This window comes from Symphalangus syndactylus, chromosome 13 (genome assembly GCF_028878055.3).
Source record: "Symphalangus syndactylus isolate Jambi chromosome 13, NHGRI_mSymSyn1-v2.1_pri, whole genome shotgun sequence".
Taxonomy (NCBI): domain Eukaryota; kingdom Metazoa; phylum Chordata; class Mammalia; order Primates; family Hylobatidae; genus Symphalangus; species Symphalangus syndactylus.
This window is the reverse complement of record NC_072435.2, coordinates 94,288,007-94,305,715: the sequence shown is the minus strand read 5'-3', so window position 1 is coordinate 94,305,715 and position 17,709 is coordinate 94,288,007. Positions and strand designations below refer to the sequence as shown.

The following is a 17,709-nucleotide window of genomic DNA, read 5'->3' as shown; positions in this document are numbered from 1 at the left end:
ATTTTACATGTTACATGTATAGCAAGTGAATTAGACATCTAATCTGAGCTTATGTCCTGGCCCTGCCGCTTGCTAAAAGGGTGGTTTCAGGTATACTATTATCCTGACCCTCACAGAAGCAGACAGTGGCACGAACGTGGACAAAACAGAGGGCATTTAGAGTTTCCTGTTTAAGGAAAAGAATGTTCTTCCAAAACTACCGGTTGCAGATCTAAGCCTTTTTTTTTAATCTGTAAAGTGAGGATAATATAATGAAACCTTCAGAGAGTTGTAAGAATTAAATGAGATAATGCACAGATGCATGGAAAATCGTAAGTGCTCAGTAAATGTTACCTATTATTTAATAATTCATTCACATTTCTATTTTAGAGCCTGAATGTTGCAGTTGGTCAAAATCTTCGTTTGTTTGCTTTGCTTTCAAGGCAATGAATGCCTAGTCTTAAAGTTTAGCAAGTGAATGTCTCCTGAACAACAGGGTTGATTATTAGTACTGCTGGAAGTTCCTCATAATGTTATCCATTTCTTTATACTTTTACTTAAAGTACCGCCATTCCAACCTATTCATAGACCATTGGGTTGGTGTTACCTTGTTTTAAGACACTGATTCTTCTCTGTGGGAATCTGCAGTTGTTACCCCAGACTAAGTGAACAACTCACACTTACGGATGGAACTTGTAAGCAACAAAGAACTGAAGCCTGTGGGTAACCTGACATGCTCATTAAAATGTTGTGGTATTAAGCAGCCTGTAAGCCACGAGTTATTTTTATTTATTTATGGCAAGGGGAAAAAATGGGATTTTAAACATGGGAGAAAAGCCTTGTCATTTAAGGTCGGATTTAATTGGCATAATTTTGGGGGGAAAAAAAAACAAAAACACAAAACCTTTGCCAAAGTAAATTTCTACAACTGTTGGTAGTAGTACAATGGTAACTTTGGTGGAAACCGGAGGCAGGAGTGAGGAGTATTTGAATCTTATCAAAATCTCACCCGTGACCCTCCAAGTCTACTGGGGGCCGATCATACCCGCTCTGAGAACAGCTGGAACGCAAGTCTCACAAGAGAGGGCCACCGGCGCACACAAGTTAAGGACTGCCGAGGCGTCTCCTGCGAGGTAAACACGAAGTCGCTCGGTTAGTGGGAAGAAACCAGAGGTGGCCTCTGGGGCAGATACAGCAGGACCTGCTTCTGCCCCTTGACCTCCTCGTCCTCCTCTCTCCAGCGGCGGCGACCGCAGTTAACAGCGGCAGTGGCAGCTGCTGCCACTGCTCTGCCGCTGCGGAGCCGGTCACCTGGGCACCCGAGGAGCCGCGCCGCTGCTACAGCCCCGGCGGCCTCCCGGAGTGCGCGGAGGGGGCGGCGGAGGAGCGAGATATCCATAGTAACCGAGGATGCGAGGGGCGCCGAGCAGGAGCGAGTGCCTGGGAGCCAGGAGGAGGACCCCGCGCGCCGGCAACTCTCAGTGCTAGGCGCCCTGCAGCCCCCGCGCGCCGCGCCTGGGCCCGCATCGCTCTCGCAGTGAGGGTCCGCCCGAGCGGTAAGCCCTCCCCGGCGGCCAAGCCGACACCTCCCACCCGCCTGGCCGCCCACCCCGGGCAGCAGCCGCGGAACAATGGAGAGTGCAGCCAGCAACCCAGGAGACGGCGCTCGGGGGAGGACGCGCCGCCGCCGCCGCCGCTGCCGCCAGGGCAGGCGCGCGCCGCATGGAGCCGGGCGGGTGCGAGGGCGCGCGGCGGGGGGTGGGGGGCACGCGCCGCGCCGGGGGCGGGGGCAGTGGGGGGCGCGCGCGCGGGCCCGGGGAGCTCGCGGGGAGAGCCCGGCGCTCGGCGCAGCGCTGCGCGGCCAAGCTCCACGCCTCTCCCGCCCCTCCTCGGCGCGCTCGCCCTCGCCTCGCCGCTCGCATTCGCTGGGGGCGCCCAGAAAGATGCACAGAGGCAACGGCTAGGGGAGCGGAGGTTCAAGCCACATGTCTGCGTCCTCGGGGGCCGGAGCCCGCCAGCCCTCGCGGATCCCGGCTCGCGGCCAGCCCGAGCGGCTCGGGTGAGTAGCGGCACAGCGGCCCCCTCGCTCCGCGGCCCCCGCTTGCCGAGACGTGGCTCCAAGAAGTGGTGCCGCAGCCGGGGCAGAGGCGGAGGAAGCCGAGTCGGGCAAGCCGGGAAGGTTGCGGAGACGCTTTGCCGGGGCAGGTGTTGCAGCCTCAGCTAGCGGTCTCCACGGGTGGGGGGCGGGAGGGGGACTTATTTTTTCAAACCTGTTCTGGTTATCGATTCCCCCACCACCCCCGGGTTGAGCGCATTTTCCATTTCCTTTCCTCGTTCTTGGGGTTCCGAGGAGTTTGAGGAGGTAAATTGCTGGGTGTCTCTCCAAATGGTTTGACTTTCACAGTGTGTATTTTCCAAAGGTCGTTTGTCTTTAATATTAAAAAGCCATGCCAAGTCCATGTAATTTCCAGGTGCGCTGTGCGTCGCCTTTAAGGAATAGCAGGAAGAATAGACGCTGTCAAGGTTGGTGTGGAGTGCGCTCCCTTTCTCTCCCCTCGTATTTCTTTCTACATTGATTAATTAGAGGGGGACGTGGGCATGGACTTTCCAATGTTAAGCCTTGGAGAGCAGGAGCAGAGCAGCAGAGACTGCGATTTGCTGCTTCGGTGAAGGTCGGGTCAGTGTTTCCAGCGAAATTCCAATTTGCGTGCTTGTAACTTGGATGTGATTTTACTCCAGGTAACAACTTGCCAAAAGCCAAACAAGGTCCTATGTTTATCAGGATGCTGCCGTAGCCCCTTTATTTATTTGTTTATTTTTCCTCCAAGAAAACCAGCCGTTTGTAAACAGCCCCTAAAACAAATGGACAGCTCAGGAAGGTTTCGCGTTTTCAGAGACTGGCCAGGAAGGCGAGTCCTCGCTGCATTTCTCCTCTCTGAGCAACTGAGGTGTGAGTTTGAGAAGACTTGAAATTCAGTCGCGGTGCTGCTTATGTGCGCCGGGCACGTTGGATCAGTAGATTAGAGGCACAGGAACTTTGGAATTGCTTAATGATTCTTAAACACTTATAAGGATACTTGCTCTGTGGACTCCTGCATCTGGAAAGGGAAAACTACAGGAAATGGTGTTGGAATGGCAACATGAGGAATTTAGGTACAACCTAAGACTTTTCTGAAGGTTTGCACAAGTTACTAAGACAGTCTAGTTCTCTTCTTTGGGGTAGGCTCACGTTAAAGTTGGAAGTCAGAAGGAAGAGAGGAAAGATTAGAAAACCTCTCAGAGGTTTCTTCCAAACCTGTATTCCTTGTACTCCGCAGATGAGCTCGTGCAAGGGGATGCCGCTGGTATCTGGGTTATTCGAGTCCGTAATGTTGACGGCTCTGTGATAAAATAGGCTATAATGAGTAGTGCTGGCATTACGCCACCGGAAAGGCTTCCTCAGAAGTGTTTCATTCTGTCGTTGTCTATCCTGAGTAGTGCTGGGTGTGTTAGCAGTGATTCTCTTGGACTCAGAGAAGAAAGGAGTAACGAATACAAATGAAATTAAAACAGACGCATGCTGCCTGGGAGACTTGATGCCAGTGTCATACAAAAACATTGTTACAAATATTAAAAAAAAAAAAAACCTTCAGAATGCAGGGGGAAATATGATGTTGGGGGGAAAAATAGTGAAGTATCAGTGCTCGTTGTTCAAGGATGGAAACCTTGTCCTGCAGTTGCTAATTGCCAAACTTGATGTTACTGCATTGGAGTTACTTTGCTTGGTGCAGTTTGGCACCTTGAGTAGAAGCAATGTTTTTTTCTTAAGCCATGACAGTAGAGTGACAATAGATTCATGTGTCAGAAATGGGAGACACCCATACTGTTACAGTTTCCCTAATGGGGGCCAGAAGGAGAAAACAGTGTTTTGCCTCTACCTAGAGATCAAATCTCCATTAAAATAATTTTGAAATATAGATACAGCATGGTATATTATTTAATATGATGTTTTGGGATAACTAGTTTTTAAAAATAAAACTGCATAAGTGCATTTATTTGTCAGCAGTTTAAAGTGACAATCTCTGAATAGTTATTAACAACATAAAAGTTTGCAAGTTTAACCAAATTTCTATACATGAATCGAATTCTGATACATTTCTTGTCTATTAATTTATTGCATATGATTACCTTTGGTCAGAAATATTTAGGGGATCACTTCCTTTAAGATAGCAGTACTGTATTTGTTTAAAGTTACCTTACATATTCGAAATAGGGTATAAATTGACAGACAGTACATTGTGGGGGAAGGCATTCCTAATAATCATTTATGATGTTATTATTCTATTTTAAATGTTGGCAGATGTTTTCCAGTTTGTTATCAAGCCATTCTCGTTGTACCATTCATTGAATAAGCATATTTGAGCACCGTGTGTTTCGAAGTATGTTTATCCTTTCCGTAAGTGAAAGGCAGACATGTTCTCAAAATCTTATATTGAAATAAATGCTGTGGCATTGACAGTATTATAGCATTGGCATGTTCTGTAGAAACACCAAGGAGAGTTTACTGATGCCCTCATTTCTGACCAGATGCTGGCATCAACATATGTCATAGTAATATCCATCAAACCAATAAATGTCCTGAGAGGAATAAACAATTAGCAAAATTAATTAGAAGATCTGCTTGATTAAAGTCATTAATGATCATGAGTAAAACATTTGTATTTGTATAGGTGTGTTTGGTTTTTACACATTTTGGATTTTATAGCAGTACCTTAGACTTGGTTAATATTTACAAGTGCCAGCAATCAAACTATAACGTCTTGCATGGACCACCAGTAATTAACAGAAGTGTGAATAGACTCCAGTTGACTACCCATTTTTTCCTTCTGTGGACAATAGCCAATAACAAAGCATAAGTGTTTGGTATTTAATTTAATAGCAGTATATGTCAATAAACTGAAAAAAGTATGCATATTTGAGTGAATATGCATTGAGTGAAACATTACATTGGCTATTATATGTAATGTTTTTACTCTTGTATGTATATTTGGTTTCCTTAAAATGGTTGTTTTCAAAGTGCAGTGCTGTCAATATATTTAGTAATTTGCTTGAGAAAGGACATTTACATGAATGCATTTATCTTCCCACGTAACTGTCAATAATGCATTGTTCCAGAAATCTATTTTTATGTAGATGTAATTTTTATGCAAAAATTAACCTTTCTTATAATTCCAGTGTGAAATGAAAACCACTCCTGTTCATCTGATATTTTCTCTATCTTCATGGAACCGTGAGATGATTTTTTAGAAGTCAAGTATATGATTAAGCTGAGTTCTTTTTTTTTTCTTTAAAAAATTGTGAGAATATATTGGCTTGTTTAGATGAATATCAAAAATTAATTCTCTAAAAATTTTTATGTTTGGCCAATATTTCTCAATGTTGGTGTTTACACAGCAAAGATGTACTGGTGGTTTTCTCATATAGGAAATGCAGAGAATATCAAAACAAAACTTGAACCAGCAGAAGCAAAAGTACATATTCTAATCTTCTCTGTTACTACATTCTTTGTAGTGTATTTGTTTTTTGGGTAAATCTCAAAACAATTTTTCTGTAAATGACTTGAATGGATTCATCTCTTTAGTGTTTGGAATTAGTGTGCTAAACTGAAACTACTAACCTCAGAGGATAAGCCACAAGAACATTCTCTGGGAAATCAGGGACTACATTGACATTTTCCTAGATACGCAACTTTACCATATTCTATCACCTTTGTCACTACAGACGGCAGCCTCTGAGGCACATGGGAAAACTGCGTTGGACTCATTAGGTGCCTCCAAGGCTGCTTGGCCATATGTTTGGAGGGTGCTTGATTCTGTAGCTCTAGTAACATTGGATGGGGCTAGGTTTTGTGGCCATTTTAAGGCCAACACTCTTTCTTGGCAAGAGAACATTGTATTTTAAGAGTATTTGAGCATTCAGTCATTTTCAAAGTATAGTTCAATTAGAATAATGTTTGTAACTATGAGTTTTATTATCTGTTTTTGGTTTTAGTTAAGGCTTGAGAATGACTTGCACGTGGTTGTAACTGCAACAAGTGGTATGTTTTATGTTGTGTAACGTTCATAAAAGTCTCATTTCCCTATGTTTAGACATCAAGACCATGTTGTAGTTATTTTTCTAGAAATATAAAATGTAACTGTAAAAATAAGCCACTTCTCTTTATCTTCATGATTCATTTCTCCAGAAAAGACTTGCAGACCATATGCAGTATCTCTTGGCTCTTAATATATGTATTTTTTTCTGTCTTAACTGTCAACTTAGTATGAAAATAATTGGTTCAAATTGTTTTCTTGCAGTATAGCTTTACTCCAGAATGGAAGGTTGGCATTGTCTCTTCAATATCTCTTATGGGGTTGGTTGGTACTCCTGATATGAATGATGCTATTTATTTCACCCTACTGGTAGATTAGTCATGAAAACACTGTTGGTGGGACTGTAAACTAGTTCAACCATTGTGGAAGTCGGTGTGGCGATTCCTCAGGGATCTAGAACTAGAAATACCATTTGACCCAGCCTACTGGGTATATACCCAAAGGATTATAAATCATGCTGCTATAAAGACACATGCACACGTATGTTTATTGTGGCACTATTCACAGTAGCAAAGACTTGGAACCAACCCAAATGTCCAACAATGATAGACTGGATTAAGAAAATGTGGCACATATACACCACGGAATACTATGCAGCCATAAAAAATGATGAGTTCATGTCCTTTGTAGGGACATGGTTGAAGCTGGAAACCATCATTCTCAGCAAACTATCGCAAGGACAAAAAACCAAACACCGCATGTTCTCACTCATAGGTGGAAATTGAACAATGAGAACACATGGACACAGGAAGGGGAACATCACACACCGGGGACTGTTGTGGGGTGGGGGAAGGGGGGAGCGATAGCATTAGGAGATATACCTAATGCTAAATGACGAGTTAATGGGTGCAGCACACCAACGTGGCACATGGATACATATGTAACAAACCTGCACATTGTGCACATGTACCCTAAAACTTAAAGTATAATAACAAAAAAACAAAACTCCAAACCAAATTTGGGACAAAGCCTCAAATTAGATAATATATAGTCTCTTAAATTTCAGCATTATTTACAAACTGGCCCTCCCTCCATTTACCCACCCACAGCTACTCTAGACAGGAACCAAGCTGTCTTGGAAGATAAAATTTCTTAGTAGCTAGCAGGAAGAAGTCGTCTTCCCTATCTTCTTCTGATCATTCATCACTAACTTCTTCTTTCCTCTCGTTCACTGCTCTTATCTCAGATATCTTTCCAATCACACGTCCTCTTTAATCCCTTTCCTTCTGAGCCCCTCTGCCTAATACCTCCCAGAAACTCATTCTGTTCATTCCTCTTTTACATTTTTGACACAAACAGTGACTGAAGTAATGACAGATAAGCATTCACAAAACATACCACCTGTTGCAGTTACAACTACGTGCAAGTCATTCTCGAGCTTTAACTAAAACCAAAAACAGATAGTAAAACTCCCAGTTACAAACATTATTCTAATTTAGTGGTCTGTTATCAAAGGAGCCAAAAGCTACACATTTTTGAATGAAGTTATACCCAATAAAAAGCCAGAAACTTCTACAGCTCTTAAAAATGCCCCAAAGCCAGGCGTGGTGGCTCACGCCTATAATCCCAGCACTTTAGATGCTGAGGCAAGTGGATCACTTGAGCCCAGGAATTTGAAACCAGCCTGGGCAACATGGTGAAACCAGTCTGTACAAAAAATACAAAGATTAACCAGGTGTGGTGGTGGGCGCCTGTAATCTCAGCCACTCAGGAGGCTGAGGCAGGAGAATTGCTTGAGCCTGGGAGGTGGAGGTTGCAGTGAGCTGAGATTGTGCCATTGTACTCCAGCCTGGGCAACAGGAGTGAAACCCTGTCTCAAAAAAAAAAAAAAGTGCTCTGACGTTCCCTTCAGAATATCCACAAAAGTCTTCACCAATATGAGAGAGAAATAATAGTCATAGTTTGTTCATATTTAGATCAGTTGAAATGTTTCTTTTTAATTTCCTATTTTCCCAGTGATAATTCATCATGTTGATTTTCTAGCATTTTTGTTGCAGATATACTAACCCATTGTGGGTCCAGTAGACTTTTGTGAGCTAGGCTTGATATTGAATTATTATTTGTACTGTGGCTCATTTTAAAGAACATGCATTCTGAATTCTAAACAACTGACTTAAAAGACAACTTTGCAAACATAAGCCTTTTTAAGCTGAGGAACAATCTCTGTGTGTATCCATTGAGTGCAGAAATATTTATTAAGTGTCTGCTATCTTCTGGGCACATTCTTTGAGCAGGAGATATAATGATGAACAAAATAGAGAAGGTGCTAGTTTTCTAGAACAGATATTTAGTGGGAGAGGATTGATACAGAGGAAGTAAATAAATAAATGAAGATCATTCCAGATGGTGATAAAGGCCATGAAGGCCGTCCAGCAGGGTGAAGCGCTGGAGAGGGAAATGGAGGGAGAAATTAAAAAATCTGGAGGTCTTCCTGAGAAGGTGGCACTCCAACAGAGACCTGAACAGAAGGAACCAGCTATACAGAGATGTTGGAGAAAGAACACCCCAGGCCAGGGGAACAGCTCATGGAGTATCTGTCAGGGGGAACAAGTGCAGTGTTTGGGGGACAGAGAGCAGTCCAGCATGACTGAATCCTGGTCAGCTCAGGTCAGCTTTGCTGGTCACGGCAAAGAGTTTGGGTTTTATTCTAAAAACAATATGAAGCAGCTGGAGAATGTAAAGCAGAGGTGTGATCGTTTTACATTTGAAGAGCACACCCTGTCTGCTGTGTAAAGACTGGCTAATACCAGGGCTAGGATGGATACAGGTGGGACCACACGGAAGACTATGAGAGTAGTCCAGGTGAGAAATAATAGTGACTTGGCTGGAAGAAGAAAAAGGAATAGATGTGGAATGATTCAGAATATCAAATTTTGGAAATCATTGTTGAAATTTTAAAAACACAGGAAAATACAAAGTACAAAATAATTCCCTATAGTTCTCATCATCCAAAATAATATCTGTTACTATCTTGGCATTTGAAGGAAAAAAAGTCATCCTATTATTTTTGAAATATTTGTTATATGATCACAATAAATAATTCAGACAATGCATGTAATACAAAGATTAAATTTTTTAATTACCCCAAATACCACTGCCCAGAAATAACCCCCTTTAACAGTAGACTTATATCATTTAAGGCATCTTTCTATAAATATGTGCAAAGGGGTTGATACGTGACTGTGCGGATAGAAAGAAAGACTTTATAACCCTGCAGTCATAATGCTGATGCTATTTTTAAATAAAAATTATTAAAATTTATTTTATTGGTGGCTCATGCCCATAATCCCAGCACTTTGGGAGGCTGAGGCAGGTGGAGAGCTTGAGGCCAGAAATTCAAGACCAGTTTGGCCAACATGGCCAAATCCTGTCTCTACTAAAAATATTTTTTAAAAATTAGCTGGGTGTGGTGGCACACACCTGTAATCCCAACTACTCAGGAGGCTGAGGCATGAGAATCGCATGAACCCAAGAGACAGAGGTTGCAGTGAGCCAAGATCACACCACTATACTCCAGCCTGAGAGACAGAGTGAGACTGTCTCAAAAAAATAGTTTTATTGTATTTAACAGCAGAAAAAAAAAAGGTAAGAAAAACTAAATAATTGTTGAACTTCCAATAAGAGTCTCTGTATTATGGGAGTTATTATTTTCCCTTATAGTTAAGAAAAAATGCTATGAAAAATATTAAGAAGTTTGATCAGGAGTGGATCAAGATTTCTGTGGGAAGGTTATACAATTTGGGGGCCCTCTTTAAGAAAATGGAGTATATTTTATAAATTTTACAAAAACATGACAATGTGAACACACTGCTGTGACCCCTTCCAGGGCATGGGAAAAAGCAAATCACCTGTGTAGATGAAAAACCTTGAAACTTAAGCTTCGTTAGCGTTACGGTAAATCCACCTCAGAGTTGGAATCATATTTTTAAGCTGCATATTCCAATTTTAAACACATCAGATTGATTCCTTGCTTTGAAAGGTAATGCTTTTGCCCATCTCCTCTCCTCAGCTAACAATTTTAACTAATTTATATTGCCTGTGTTTATAATATTTACTTCTATTCTGTAATCATAATTACTATGGTTATTTAGTATAAATTCCTATGTTCAAATGGATCCATTGCCTCCCAGCCCTTTAGTATATCTTCTTCATTCTGACTGAGTTCTTTGATTCATCACTGAATTGCCTAGATTTCATTGCCAACTGCTTTTTGTTCCTTTTTTTCGAGAAAGACCCATGGATTCTGCATTTGTGAGTTTTTTGTTTTGTTTTGCTTTGTTTTGTTTTTTGGAGAATGTCTTCCTGTTGCTTTTGTAGTCGAACAATATATCATGGCCGAACGTTGTATTCTTATGTCATGTATTCTTTCCATTATAATTTTGCAGCTACTACTTCATGTTTAATGGCATTGAATATCGCTGTGTAGTCTGAGGCCACCCTTTGTAGGTGATTTTTTTCTGCCTTTATCCCAAGGAATTCTTTCTTTATCCACATAGCTTAATAACATAGCTAAGATATGTGGAGGTGTTGGATGGTCTGCTTAAGAATTTTCCACAATACGATGTGTTATTTAGATCGGATACTGTATCATATCTTTGAAAATACCTCTTATTCTACTTATATTGTTACCTACTTCAGGAACATCACTTATCCTTATTTTGGATCATCTTTCATCTCTTCCATATCTATTAGTTTATCATTTGATGAAAATCTGTTGTCATTTTCATCTCCATTCGTGGTACATGAGTCCTTTCTTCTGTGTCAGTAATTCAACTATCAGAAGTGTCTGCTCTGCTTCTGATGTTCTGATTTGTTTATTGATTCTAAAATTATGATCTTTAGTCCTTAATTTGCTTCCTTAGTTCCACAATATCTTTTTTCATCTCATTCAGATTGCTTCATTCTGTCTTTAAACTTCAATTTTCATCGAACTCATTATTCTACAGTAGGAAGTTTGTGTGAGGATTTCTTTCTGTTTATTTGAATAAAATTCTAGATTTAGTTCCTATATGCTGTGATACTTTCATTTTATATTTTTTCTTCACTTTGTTGCTTGCTCTCTCCCTCCCTCTTTCCTTCTCGTTTCCCTCCTCCTGCCTCCCTCCCTTAGAATGCTTGCATATCTGCCATGCTATTTCTTTTCATCTTGCTGGTGCCTGGGCAGCTTTCCCCAGACATAATGTGAGTAACTTCTTAAATTTCTTCCCACCTTCTTGGAGACCAGTTTGCTTCCTCTTTGAGCTATGTTTTATTGCTTGGATCTATCCACTTTTCTGCAACCTAAAGAAATTGCAGAGGGAGGTAGACAGCTCAGCTCAACTCAAGCTGTATGCAATCTTTGTTAGATTTCCTGGGCCGTGCTTCCTTAGCTTGTGTTAAATGTCTCCATTATCAGCCTTTATTTCACCAAATTGACGGGGTGGGCAAGGGGGTGGTAGAGGGAGAGATACCAAGGATAGCCTTTTTATAATTAACTGAAGGGTTCCATAAGAGCTAGTAGCTGTCCTCGAGATAACCTGGGACTTGATGGGTTTCCACAAAATAGTGGGCAGCCCTGGAGTGAGTGTTCACTTCTATTGAATAAGCCCTTTGATCTTCTTTCATTGCACATGTTCCTATTACTCCTCAGTAGAGAAAGGAAACATAAGGATATTCACTGAATGTGTTTTTCTCTAAATTTAGAATTATTAGCAAAAAGTCTCAGAATTTTGTTTACCTCTCTAGGGGTGAACACAGGGTTAAGAACCAAACAACACTGTGTCTCTTTATCCTGTTCCAGAATCTTCTCTTTCGTTGGCTGCCAGTTTTGAAGTTTATTATAGTTGTTAATGTTCCTTTCCTTGAGTGGTTACTGTTGGAACTTTTTTTTCTCATTTTACTAATGTTTACTCTTTTTTTCTCCTTTGGTTAGATATTGAGGAAGGGAAGTTCTGTGAAGCAGTTTAAATTTTCCATCTTAAATCAGACTCTGGAATGTATATTTTAGAGATGGAACCTAGAGATCTTGCTAATGAATTAATGTGAAAGATGAGAGAAAGGGAGGAGTTATGAATGACTTCTAAATTTGGGGCCTGTGCAACTGAGTGGATGATGAACAGATTAGGCTACTAGTGAAAGAAGGAAGCAAGAGGGTTTTTTTGGTATTTTAAGTCTGAGAAACTTGACATCCACATGGAATTGTCAAGCAGATCATTGGGTCTACTAGTCTGGAACTCAGGGGAAAGATCAGGATGCTAGATACACATCTGAGAGACTCCCCAAATAGATAGTTAGCCATGTGCCTAGATGAGACCAGCTAGGGAGAGAGAATGTAAATACAGAGAAGCATATGATGAATATATGCTAATCAAGGTCAAGAAGTACATATGTATGAACTCTTTAGGGTCAGAGTAAACTTTTCTTAATCCAACAAATATCTGAAATCTTTCAGTACAAACGTATCAGGTTATATGTATGTAAAGTTAATGTTATAAAAATAAAAATAACAGGTTAATGGTTGATATGAATTAGTGAAAATGTAACTCAGAGAAAATATTTAAAGATGGGGAAGTTTATACATCTTGGTCTACACAGTAACACTAGTAAAGTGTTTCCTTTGGGATACCATTTTGACTTGCGTTTAGCTATTAGCATGTAAATGATATATATTTGAAGGTGATACAGATTTGATTTTAAACAAATAGCTATAAATTACTAGTTATGAGGACTCCATTTTTTCTGCTTTTAATGTGAATCTACGTATACGTCTTCATTTAATACACACCTGTATCATTAAAATACAGCTTTGGCTCATAGAGAATGTACATGGTGCATCTTAAAACAGTGCTTTATTTTGAGGTAATGTGCTTAGTGAAAAGAACATTGTTCTGGAAATCAAAAAACAGATTCTAGATCCAATACTTCTAATAATAATTACACTAACAAAAAAATAACAGTATCAAACACATATCCTTCTGGTGTGGCAAGCACTGTTCTATGCACTTTATATATATTTACTTTTATAAGAAGTTGTATTGTTTTACAGCTTCCAACTACTTAATCTCTCTGGGCTTTAGGCTCCTAATTTGTAAAGCCAACCTTCCCTTTAACTTTTCAGCATAATTTATCTTAAATTGTAAAGTTTTATCAAGAAACTTTAGAAATGCTTTAAAATGGAAATTGACCCTTTTATAGTCAGGGGAAGATGAAGCATTACAAAACAAAGGAAACCTGTCGTCAGGGTTGTAAACGGTGATTTGGGTCCTCTAGGATTGTATCCCTAACATATCTTCCCTCATATTTTTGCTCATGCCCTTTCAAATGCTATCTTTTATTCCAGGTCTTTAAGGTGAGTAACTACAGAAGTATTCCAGCCCTTCCCTGAACTCCCAGCATTTTTTGTGCTTTGTGTTTTGGTATTTGCATACATATGTTATATTCTTTATGAGACTATAAGCTACTTGAGGGCAGGGACAATAACCTTTGTGACATTGCTTCACTCTGAAAGTGTCTTGCACATTAGAAACACATCATCATTTTTTAAATTCAATTATATATATTTGTACAGAGAGCATATAGATAATGAAATTCAGCTTTTCTATGTAATGAAATAATTTCACTCAAACTAAAAGCATAATATTGTATAAGAGACACTGAAGCAGGGATCAAGACATGAGTCCCAGCTCTGTTGCTTCCCATCTTGTGTGGCTTTCAGTGAGCTACTCTCTAGTTTCAGTTCCCTATGAGTCAAATGGCAATATTGATATATTATTTCCTGGGTTATCGAGCTGTGAGCATTGAAAGAAATAATATATTTGAAGTACTTGTTTAAAAGAAAAACACTGCAACCATATGAAACATTTCTATTCCTCTCAAGCAAGATGCGAGACACATGACCAATTATCTTCAACCAATTCTCGGAAACCTTGGGGTTTATGAACTGCTGCGTCCTTCTAAAACCCACACCCCAACTCAAACAGATTTTTTCCTCTCTACTACTGATTTTGAATAAATCTGATTTATTTAACACATTTAATACAATTACTTATCAAATCAAGATGGGCTTAGTGGTAATGTGAGAATGAGTAAAAACCAATGAAGACAATGTGATGGATTCTAAGTACTTCATTTCCAGCTTAGTTCTTCCTTAATTATGCTTCTTTATATTAATTCCATGCAATAATTTGAAGAGCTTTCTTGAATTGTGTCCCTGCATTGTAAGTGAATATAAATAATAGCGTCGTACATTAAATCAACAGAGGAATGCCATGTAAACTATGGGGTTTGGATTTCTGTGAAGGCTTCATCAAGCACAGCTCTGTCTGGTCACAAAACAGTCTCTGTTTGTTGCAGTGATGAGTGGTTTCCTTACTCTCATGTGACCATCCTCATATGGGCTCTGACCAGTCAGCCTTCATCACACACCAGAAAGAATTACTTTCAGATTGAGGCCTGAAGACTGGCCATGTGCTGAATTTTGGACCTCAGAAGTGAAATTTTATAATTGCCCTAATCCCCTATGCTTTTTTTTTTTTTTTTTTTTTTTGAGACAGAGTCTCACTCTGTCGCCCAGGCTAGAGTGCAGTGGCGCAATCTCGGCTCACTGCAAGCTCCGCCTGCCGGGTTCACGCCATTCTCTTGCCTCAGCCTCTCCAAGTAGCTGGGACTACAGGCGCCCGCCACTACGCCCGGCTAATTTTTTTGTGTTTTTAGTAGAGACGGGGTTTCACCGTGGTCTCGATCTCCTGACCTCGTGATCCGCCCGCCTCGGCCTCCCAAAGTGCTGGGATTACAAGCGTGAGCCACCGCGCCCGGCCCCCCTGTTGCTTTTTAAGAGAGATTTTATGCACAATCTTGGAATCCAGATTTTTAGCAAAATTGAAACAGAACTTAAGCCAGATTCCTCCAGATGTTATAAAATTAATACATTAAGCTGTTATATGAAATATAAGAAATAATTTGGGATCCCTTGCAGTGAACTAATTACTCAGAACAGTTTTACTGTATTTAATTAAACAAGTAAGCATCACCCTTTCAATAAATAGACTCATTACAGAAGATCTGGTTGAAATTCCTTTGTCTGTGAAAGAGTACAAATAAAAAATAATAGTGGTGGTCTTTTAAAAATACACTCTAAACAACGTTGTTGTTTGTGATCAGCTAAAATAATAGATTTAAACCTTTACAGTTTTCATTACTGCATGGTATTTCAAAACCAAGGCCATACATGCATCTAAAATCGTTAGCTGTTGTATCTTAATATACATTTTGGCTTCATTAACATCTTAATGTGGAGTTTTATGATCATTCTCTCTACCTAAATAATAAGGATTTTTTTTTTTTTTTTGCAGTATGGCAGTTACTTGCCCAGTTGCTAGGTAACAAGGCAGAGATCTCTATAGCTTTATCTGAACATGCAGCAGATGATTTTTTAGTGACAATTATTTATATCCAATATATTAAAGCATGCCACATTGATAGTGATTAGACAAACCGTTGATTTACTTACTGTGCATTCTTGAGAAAGTACACAGTAAATCACAAAGCTAGTTTTTGTCTTTTTAAAAAGCAGTTATTAATCTTTGCCACTAAGATGATCATTTTTCTAGCAAAGCAGCAATAGCTAGATTGTTTATTTGATAATCTTTGCAACTGGCTGATCATAATCAAAAACATTGCCATACCTTTCTGACTAATTATACTGCACATCATCTGGAGATGGATGTTTTGTCCTCTGTGGTGTCTACGTAAACGTTATAAAAGTTTGATTTTTTAAAAAATTGTTTTTACTATTTGTATCACTTATTGTTTCTAATACTATGATTGTTCAAGCACTGTAGCCCTGTATCTGAAAGTAGCACTTGGTGTAGAAGACATTCTTTTTTAAAAACATTGGCAGAATTTATCGTTTTGTTTGTTTTTTGTTTTTTTCTTGTCTTTTGGTACAGAACTGAAAAAATCACAGTAGTATATCACCAGTGTTATGTAATCAGCAATGGTATCTCTTGTTACAGATTTTTAAACAGAAGTTATTATTAAAGAAAAGATCTGCAGCTTTAAGTATTATAATAGTGAATTTCCATAGTAAGAAAAGGCAAAAATATCTCTTTCTACTGATTCTGGGGTTTCTCCATAATATTTGCCTTACATGAGATAGATTCATTTGCTTCAATGCTTCTTCATATATGCCAGGAAACATGTGAAGTATATACTTATTCCATATTCATTTACCTCCTGTCATTTATGCTGGTAAATGTAGATCATTATTAGACTTTATGCATTAACTTAATATTCATTTGTCACAGTCTTTTTAAAATAAAAGGTCAAATGGTGTTTTATACTGTAATAGGAAAAAGTATTGAATATGGCATTTTTGTGGTAGAATGGCTGTGATTAGTCTACAATTAGAAATTATGGTACAATTTCCTTTATAACATAAGAAATATCACAATATATAATATTAGCATTCAGGTTAGTCTTAAAATATTGAGTTTATAGGACAATAGCATAAGAAAAATCTTGGATAATATTTGTTCAGAAACTATTTTTTGATGACAGCAGAAAGAATAACATTCTGTGGAATCAAAAAACAGACACAAAGATGAGTTATTACCTGTCTCTACAAGAGTGAGTGCAAGATAACCCTGTCATTACAGGTCAGCATACCAGGAAGCCAATTTATATAGAAAACAGTTTAATATGGAAAATTGCACTTTAATAATACCCACTGATTAAATGCCTCATTCAATAAAATATAGCTCTTGCTGCCTGGAAAGCTATAAAAGCCACCTGGAATGATTGATTACTCTGAATTTCTATAATCTTGAGTAAACCACAGGCAAGGCCTATATTTTATTGACTGTGGACTGAAGGACTGAGCAATTTATAAGACAGCTTAACAATAATTTATTTATACTACAGTGTTCAGTTATCAATGTGGCATTTAAATACCGAACGTAAAATGGAAATTAGCTCTTTGGGGGTTTTCTTCACTTTCCAGTGCTATTTTCCATATTATTTGCAGTGATACATGTGTTTGCCTAATTTTTAGAAAATATTCTGCTATTCAAATCATCATTCATTATAAAATTTAAAAAAAAACTTTTCAAGCAGGGAATTAAAGCAGTGTCTGTTTGCCATTCAAAAATTTTTTTCTCTTTATAGTTTAGAATTTACTGCAAGATTTCATTAGGGTCTTTCTCTCTCTCCTTCCAGTAATTATGGGGGTCAGGGAGCAACTGTATTTATACAAAGCTTTTTAGGAACCTACCCATCTTGTAAAGCTGGGTATACTTATGCATTCCAGTTACGTTTGATTTATATTTTTATTCCTGATTGGCATATTGTTACCAAAACCCAGTTCCATGTCGGTGCTACCTTCCTTTGTGTCAGCACTCTTATTTTAGTCACTTGTTATTTGAACAGACTTTCATCATATGTGTCTTTTGTTGTTGCCAAATTATTTTAAATTATTTTAGCGAATATTTGTTTTCTTCTTGATACCTGAGCCTGTCTCCTGTAGAGAAACTTGGTAATCCTAAATATGAGCTGTTATTGTCTCACTTTTAGTATTTACTGACTTAAAAAAGGGCTCTGTCGCCATGGCAGATAAAACTTTTAG

At 39.2% G+C, this 17,709-nt stretch overlaps 1 protein-coding gene across 30 annotated transcripts in view; it reads left to right on the top strand.

Moving 5' to 3' along the window:
• The window catches only part of ANKS1B (ankyrin repeat and sterile alpha motif domain containing 1B), a 1,261,284-nt gene that overhangs the window by 1,096,767 nt on the left and 146,808 nt on the right, over positions 1 to 17,709 (top strand). For 3 of the 30 annotated variants that reach the window (XM_055238661.2, XM_055238660.2, XM_055238659.2), the window contains exon 1: positions 1,789 to 2,038. The exons of 15 other annotated variants lie outside the window; for them this stretch is intronic. The gene's annotated coding sequence lies outside the window, so the exon portion shown is untranslated. Of the gene's footprint in view, positions 1 to 1,783; positions 2,039 to 17,709 lie in introns of those variants that run through there. 12 more of the 30 variants (XM_055238649.2, XM_055238648.2, XM_055238647.2 and 9 more) reach the window with 8 other exon arrangements.